This window comes from Dasypus novemcinctus, chromosome 24 (genome assembly GCF_030445035.2).
Source record: "Dasypus novemcinctus isolate mDasNov1 chromosome 24, mDasNov1.1.hap2, whole genome shotgun sequence".
NCBI lineage: Eukaryota > Metazoa > Chordata > Mammalia > Cingulata > Dasypodidae > Dasypus > Dasypus novemcinctus.
In genome coordinates this window covers 28,508,730-28,517,562 of record NC_080696.1, presented here as the reverse complement: position 1 = coordinate 28,517,562, position 8,833 = coordinate 28,508,730, and the positions used below count along the sequence as shown (strand labels likewise).

At 37.8% G+C, this 8,833-nt stretch overlaps 1 pseudogene; it reads left to right on the top strand.

Annotated features, from left to right (window-relative positions):
• The first annotated feature begins 275 nt into the window (after nt 1–275).
• On the top strand, nt 276–2,173 carry LOC101420258 (ornithine decarboxylase pseudogene; annotated as a pseudogene).
• Nucleotides 2,174–8,833: the final 6,660 nt, after the last annotated feature.

The window sequence follows — 8,833 nt, the reverse complement described above, 5'->3', positions numbered from 1 at the left end:
ATCCCGATAAAAATCAACACAGCCTTCTTTAAGGAACTAGAAAAACTAACTATGAAATTTATTTGGAAAGGAAAGAGGCCCTGAATAGCTAAAGACATATTGAAAAAGAAAAATAAGTCAGGCCTCTGCAGCTCTGCCACCAACCACCCTCTGGCAGCAGTTCTGGTGCCTCCTTGGGCCAGCAGTCCTCCAGCGGGAGGGAGCGAGGCGGGCGGCGGTGGTGCAGCATTGCGGGCTGCAGGACCTCCTCGGGGTGTGGCCCCGGTGCCCAAGTGCTAGGAGAACATTTCCACTGCTGCATCAAGGGCACAAGTCTTATAATTCAGCAAGATTTGGAATTCCTGGAGAATTGCCTTCCTGAAAAGTTGAAAGAAATCTCTTTAAATTCTGTCTCTTAGTTTTCCATTTTGTTGTGTTTCAGTGGAACATCAAGAAACCATGAACAACTTCAGTAATGAGGAGTTTGACTGCCATTTCCTGATGAAGGTTTTACTGCCAAGGACATTCTGGGCCAAAAAATTAATGAAGTTTCTTCTGATGATGATAAAGATGCCTTCTATGTTGTGGACCTTGGAGACATTCTAAAGAAACATCTGAGATGGTTAAAAGTTCTTCCTCGTGTCACCCCATTCTTTGTAGTCAAATGTAATGACAGTAAAGTCATAGTGAAGACCCTGGCTTCCATAGGAACAGGATTTGATTGTGCTAGCAAGACTGAAATCCAGTTGGTGCAGAGTCTCGGGGTGCCGCCAGAGAGGATAATCTATGCAAACCCTTGTAAACAAGTGTCTCAAATTAAGTATGCCGCCAATAATGGAGTTGAGATGATGACTTTTGACAGCGAGGTTGAGTTGATGAAAGTGGCCAGGGCATATCCAAAGGCAAAAGTTGGTTTTGTGGATTGCCACTGATGACTCCAAAGCAGTCTGCCACCTCAGTGTTAAATTTGGAGCCACAAACAAAACCAGCAGGGTTCTTTTGGAATGGGCTAAAGAGCTCGATATTAATGTCATTGATGTCAGCTTCCATGTGGGAAGTGGCTATACTGATACTGAAACTTTTGTGCAGGCCATCTATGATGCCCGCTGTGTCTTTGACATGGGAGCTGAGGTTGGTTTCAGCATGTATCTGCTTGATATTGGTGATGGCTTTCCCAGATCTGATGACGTGAAGCTTAAATTTGAAGAGATAACCAGTGTCATTAATCCAGCATTAGACAAGTATTTCCCATTAGATTCTGGAGTGAGAATCATAGCTGAACCAGGCTGATATTTATGTTGCTTCATCTTTCACACTTGCAGTGAATATCATTGCCAAAATAAATTGTATTTAAGGAAGAGACAGGCTCTGATGATGAAGATGAATCGAGTGAACAAACCTTTATGTATTATGTGAATGATGGAGTATATGGATCATTTAATTGTATCCTTTATGATCATGAGCATGTAAAGCCTCTTCTGCAGAAGAGATGCAAACCAGATGAGAAGTATTACTCATCTAGCATATGGGGACCCACGTGTGATGGCCTTGATCGGATCGTTGAGCACTGTGGCCTGCCGGAAATGCACGTGGGCGACTGGATGCTGTTTCACTGGATGCTGGGGGCTTACACTGTGGCTACTGCTTCTACTTTCAATGGGTTCCAGAGGCCAACCATCTACTATGTGATGCCAGGGTCTGCATGGCAAGTCATGCAACAAATAGAGAGCCAGGGGTTTCCACCCGAAGTAGAGGAGCAAGACGCCAGTGCTCTGCCTTTTTCCTGTGCTTGGGAAAGTGGGATGAAGCACCACCCGGCCACTTGTGCTCCAGCTAGTATTAATGTGTAAATACCATTTTTTGTAGCTGCTAACTGTGAGTTTACCTTGAATGGAGGGATTTGGGGGGGGGATCATTTAACTTAATTACTGCTAGTTTTGAAATGTCCTTCTAAGAGTAGGGTCGGCACAGACACAGCAATAAGGAAGACTAGGAGATGGGGTTACACTTATCTGTGTTCCTATGGAAACTACTTGATTATTTTGTTTTATATGGATTTTTATTCACTTTCAGACATATTTCTAAGGGATGCCTCTCACCTGCTGAGCAAGCATTTGTAGCTTGTATAACCGCAGAATGGGCCAAAAGCTTAATGTTGTGACCTGTTTTAAAAATAAAAGTATCTTGAAATAAAAAAAAAGAAAAAAGAAAAACGAAATTGGAGGAATCACACTACCTGACTTCAAAACATACTACAAAGCTATAGTAGAGAAAAAAGCATGGTATTGGCACAAGGAGAGACACACAGACCAATGGAACTGAACTGAGAGCTGATAGACATCCTCATATATATAGTCATATAATATTCAATAAAGCCACCAAACCCTCTCAACTGGGAAAGAATGGCCTATTCAAAAAATGGTGCCTGGAGAACTGGATATCCATATGTAAAAGAATGAAAGAGGATTACCATCTCACACCTTATACAAAAATCAACTCAAAATGGATCAAAGACCTAAATATAAGAGCCAAGACCATAAAGACTTTGGAAAGCAGTGTAGGGAAACATATACAAGATCTTGTAATAGGAAATGGCTTCATGAACTTCACACCAAAAGCATGAGCAGCAAAAGAACAAATAGATAAATGGGACCTCCTCAAAATTAAAGCCTTCTGCACCTCAAAGGAGTTTGTCAAGAAAGTGAAAAGAGAGCCTACACAATGGGAGAAAATATTTGGTAACCGTATATCTGATAGGAGACTTATACCCTGCATATATAAAGAACTCCTATATCTTGAAAATAAAAAGATAAACAACTCATTTTAAAAATGGGGAAAAGATTTAAACAGACACTTCTCCAAAGAAGAAATACAAATGGCTGAAAAGCACATGAAAAAATTCTCCAAATCTCTAGCTATCAGGGAAATGCACATCAAAACTACAATGAGATACCATCTTATTCCCGTAAGATTGGCGCTATGAAAAAAACAGAAGACTGCAAATGCTGGAGAGGATGTGGAGGAATGGGAACACTCATCCACTTTTGGTGGGAATGCAGAAGGACCCAACCATTCTGGAGGACAGTTTGTCAGTTTCTTAAAAAACTCGCCATAGATTTGCCATATGACCTAGCAATTCCACTGCTGGGGATATACCCAATAGAACTGAAAACAAGGACAAAAACTGATATATGCACACCAATCTTCATAGCAGCATTGTTCACTATTGCCAAAAGTTGGAATCAACCCAAATGCCCATCAACAGATGAATGGATAAATAAAATGTGGTATACACATACAATGGAATACTACTCGGCTTTAAAAGCAAATACACTACAAACACACATGATAACATTGATGAATCTTGAGAACCTTATTTTGAGTGAAGCAGCCCAGACATTGAAGGACAAATACTACATGACCTCAATGGTATGAAATAAGTAAACCAAGCTGCCTCAGAGAGCTAGAGCCTGGGTGATAGGCTTACAGGAAATTGGGGGGTAGAGGAAGGTTGCGAGCTCACACATACATGGGTGAAATCTATGATAAGCTGGGGGTAAGTATTTGTACAAGGAAGGGATAAAATGGGGGCATAGTGTTAACCTTTGGGTGGGGCTTTGTAGTCTTGAGGGGGTTTAGGGATGGGAGGATGGGTAGTATTGCCCAAGAAATTGGGGGGAGGGTGGGGAAACATACGAACATAGGAGATTGTCAAGTATTTGGTTGAGAGTAATGCTGAGAAAACCTTTTCAAAAATATAATAAGGAAAGTTACCTTCAAGATGCTTAAAGGGGATAATCTGACACAGGACAGGCTCCTAGGGAATATGTGAATGCTCATTTTGCCATAGTGGGTTATATCATTGGATAGGGACCCATATAATGAGAGTGAAGGTATACCCACATGCTGGGGAGGACTGAGGCCATCAAATAGAGGGAACTGTATCTCTCAAGAGAAATGGTGGTTCCCAGGGCATTAGAGGAGTTTAGCATGTCAAGCCCTCAACACTATTGCAAGTATCTCTGAACATGGCCCTTCAAGCAATGAAGATTGACTGTCACTGTGGGCCCTGAGGGGAGGGGGAAGAGGTATTGAATAGATGGAACCAATGTAACTGTGTGGGCAATAGAATTGTTTCACAAGAGTATGCAAGGATGGATATAAGACATGTAAAATTACACCAAAAATATATAGGGACTAAAATGTAAACCATAATGTAAAACATAAGATAACTAAAAATTTAGAAAATTGTATCATCTAAAATATAAACCACAATGAAAACACAGATGTTACCTTGTTTGAAAGCTATTGACTCAATATCTGTACATCAGTTTCAGTAAATATAGTATGAATATGTAAAAAGATTATTGCTGTGGAAGGGAAAAGGTTTTATGTTGGCTATGTGAGAGAACTGTATATTGTATATATGAATTACTGTGATCTAAAACTCTTGTGAAGATAAGCTTAATAATTAGAAAAAAGAAAACAAAAAGTTAGGACATAGACACTGAGGAAATGATGGAAGTAGTTGCCTTGACAATTTGCATACAGGACAACACTTATTGCAGTGATGGAAGGCAAAACATCAAAAACAAAGCTTTTGCATTTTTAAATTTTTTGATACCCCAATTTATTTTTACCATAATTTTTCCAAATTAATATGTATTCTATATCTATCCTTTAAGCTCATTTCTATATTCCATTTTACTATTAAGGCAACCTGGCAATATATTGGGCTTCACTTTTCAGGAAGCTTTGGATCACAGAGAAGTTCAACAATGGCAGCAGAGAAATACTGGTGTGGGATGTGATTGACAGGGGACACATGGTTGGCAGGGAGTTCTACAGGGCATATATCCAGGGTACATAAAAATGTTTGGATATTTTCATAGTGGATATGATTAAAAACAACTGTGGATGTGCTGAGTTACTAGCCAGGGGAGCTCTATCACAATCCCTAAAGGAACAGCAACAATCCCCCAAGTGCAACGGCAAAGACCAAAAAAGAATGGAGGTCCAACAATGAGCCCTTGATACTAATGACTATGCTTATGAGCCTGTGCACCTGAAATAAGAACAAGGCCTAGAACTGCAGGGTGCCTAAGAGTTACCTCCTGAGAGCCTCCATGTTGCTCAAATGTGGCCAGTCTTGAAGCCAAAATCAGCATGTAAATGCATTGCCTTGCCCCCAGCATGGGACATGACTCTCGGGGATAAGCCTCCCTGGTGTCGAGAGATTACTACCAAGTACCAGCTGATGATATAACTAGAAAATGACCTTGAATAAAAGGGTCAACTCGGACCAGCAGAATATCTCAGTCTACATATAATACCAGGAGTTAAAAATGCTTTTTGACCTGAATCAAGGGGGAAATGGAAAGGACAAGTGAGCTTATATGGCTATGAGTCTCCAAAAAAGAGCTGGGAGGTTATCAGAGGGTTTGCCTTTATGCACACCTCAGCAGAGTCCCAGAGACAAAGTAGATACAACACCGGGTACTGGTTCTTCTGAGGGCTACAGAGACCCACAGGTTCTATGGTCATGGCAGATGGAGTTCAGTGCCATGTCAGTTGGCCCTTTTTTGGAGTTTGTGTTTCTGTGTGATGGAGCTGGACTCAGATGTGATCTTTTTTCACAAGCCTCTCCTGTTACTTTTACTAGAACTGTAGTTGATGCTGGGGTTTAAAATATACCCAGGGGATCTGAATCTCTGGACTGACCATATGATAGCCAGGCCCTGAGCCTCAACAGACTTCAGCTCCTACAGTCTGGTTTATTGGACTTACCCCACTCAGCTAACATGGAGTTGAAGAAGGTCAACCACACACCATGGAGTCAAGAGTGCCTACAACTGAAAGCAGGAGGATTACATCCAGCACCCATGTGGAATCTAAGCCCCCTCTGGATATAGATGTGTAGTGGGCACAACCATTCCAAGGTCTACAGGATGCAGGAATAGAATATGGATTAGAATGGACTTACTGATATTCTATTCCTGAACTATCGTGATTAGTAATCTAAGAAAATGTGGCATTGGTGTGGAGAAAGTGGCCATGGTGGCTGCTGGGTGTGGGGAATGGGAGGAAGAGATGAGATGTGTAGGCATTTTCAGGACTTGGAGTTGTTCTGGGTGATGCTGCAGGGACAGTTACCAGACATTGTATGTCCTCCCATGGCCTACTGAATGGGAAGTGTTTGAGTGTGGGCTATGATGTGGACCTTTGACCATGAGTTGCAGCAGTGCTCAGAGATGTATTCACCAAATGCAATGAATGTCTCATGATGATGGAGGAGATTGTTCCTATGGGGGGATGGAGTGGGCTGAGGGGGTGGGGGGTATATGGGGACCTCATTTTTTTTAATGTAACATTAAAAAAATAAAGACAAAAAAATAAACCAATGCTGTATGATAAAAAAAAAAAAAGATAGTTGTTTCCAACCTCACTCCTCAAACAACCTTCATATACTGTTTATTGCAAGGATCTTGACAAGGGGATCTGGAGGCCATGCAATTCTTATCAGCTTTTCTGGTTATATCATGACCAACTCCATCAGATGCTAATAATCCTCAAGGAGGTGCTGAGTTCCATCATGAACCAATACCTTTTAAAGTATGGGAAAATTTAAAACAGGTAAAAATACTAAATAAAGTCCTTTTTAGTGAAATCAGGCTTGTAAGAAAACTCTCTGTTAAAGTGTTAACTAAGATAAGGAAATTATTCTGGCTGCAACTCTGTAAACCCCTGCTGTCTACATAATAATGTAGTTGTGGGCTAGTGGGTGTTAACAGAATTAAACTCTTGGAAAAGGAGATAAACATAGCAACATTAGTGTTCTGTTTTGTTTCCATGCTAATTCTGATTGGGCCTATTTAACCAAAATAATAAAACTAGTACAAAATTTTTATCAAGGTGTTAAAAGGAATTTTTGGTTTTAAATCAATAGTTTACTCCTGAACTTCAAGTCTCAGTATAGTCTTACAGAGTAGTAATCCAAGAAATGTCTGTTCTAAACTGCTAAATAAGAGCTTAACTACATTTATGCTGCTCAAATTATCTTAACTGATTGCTCATAACTAATAAAAATGTTTCCAAGCACAAGCTTGCATGTTACAGGCAACACGGATTCCAGAAAAAATCTTAAAAACAGTAAAATCTAAGATGTGCTATGATGGAGAACTTAAAAACTGCTATACCAAAAAAGTAAGAAAGTAAGAATTATGAGTCAATTGTAAACTGTATGTTCCTATTAATGTGTTGTGATTGTTTTGTGTTTGTTTGTTCAATGTCAGTTTATGTTTTGATACCTCTGGATGGTGATATAAATTAATAAATAAAAATTTCTAAGAGTTCTATTCAAATGGCCAAAAATTAAATAAGTGCTTATATTAATACTTAAGTTTAAATGTTAATGGGATCTCTACAATGATAAAAAAGTAAGTCTTAATTAATGAAATTACTATGTCTCTTCATAAAAAAAATGGTTCTTGCCTAAGTTTAAATGAATAGTTTATTTTTATTCACAAAATAAAGGATGTAAAACTTGAATAAATATTTTGAAAAGTAAAACTTTGTAGAAGTGCTAACTAAAATTTGATACATTTGTTTAAAAAAGTGTATTTTATCCTAAAATAAGACAGCTGGTCTTCATAAAGTCAGAAAGAACATATGCAGAACAGAACTTGAATGCATGTGTTAAGTTATAAAGGGTATTGTAGTAACTTTGGGTAAGGGAATGTGTCCTGTGAAGGTAAAATTTGTCTTAAAATAATATAATTATAGTCTATATGGTTACAAATAATTATAAGAATTTTAACAAAGCATTGTTTAAATTAAGGTACTTAAATGGATAATTGCAAAAAGTCATGATTAAACAAAACCTGAATTGATAATAATAATAATAATAAAAGGTAATTTTGTAACAAGAAAACTTGTTGGCAGCCAGCCTCCCCTGCCAACCTGCTTCTAAAAGACTATTTCTGGTATTACATGCTACTAAGTATTTAAAATGAAGAAAAGTTCATTATTTTAACACGTTTGTTTAGTGTTGATAGTAATTATATTTTGGAAAAAGGTTGCCTGAAAAGTTTCCAAAATTGTTTTGGTAACTTATGTATGTGGGATATACAGAATGTGTTTTTATTGTTAAGGAAACAGGAGATGATTTTGTCCTAAGAAAAATGATTATTAAGAAAGAAAAAATGTGTGACAAAACCTGAATGAATACTGAAAGTGTAGAAGGTTAATGGAAAATAAATTTTTATGGTTAAAGTTAAGGAAGATTTGATGGGTCTGTCTATAAAGTTTTAAATAGTTTAGTATCAAGAAGTATACTAATGCAAAGTTAAAATTTTCTTCTTTCTCAAAGTCTCTCAAATCATTAGCCTGTTTTGGTAAAAGTTTATAAAAAGTTTTCATCTTGAATAATCAGTATACAGAGAAAGTCTGTTTTATCAAAATAGCTTCTTGTGCTTTAACCTCATCATTTCCTCAGTGTTCAAAGAAAAAAAGGTCTCATCTCTTTTAAAGGAAATTAATTTTTAAACCTGCTTTCTCAAAATCAAATCCTGAAAAGTAGCTTTTTATTCCAAACTAATTACAAGAGATTTGTTTTTTTACCTTGAAAGAAAAATTAAATAGTTGAGTTCATTTAATATGTTATAAATTGAATGGAAGGTGTTTAAAAGTGTTATAAAATTAACCAGATTTTTAAACCCTGTTAACTAAAACGTTCATATGAATGCTTAAGAGTGTATAAATCTACCAATATTTCAACATAATACTAAACAAAAGTACAATATGATTAATTATGGCTTTAATTAATATAAAAAGGTGTGTGTCATAGAAACAACTT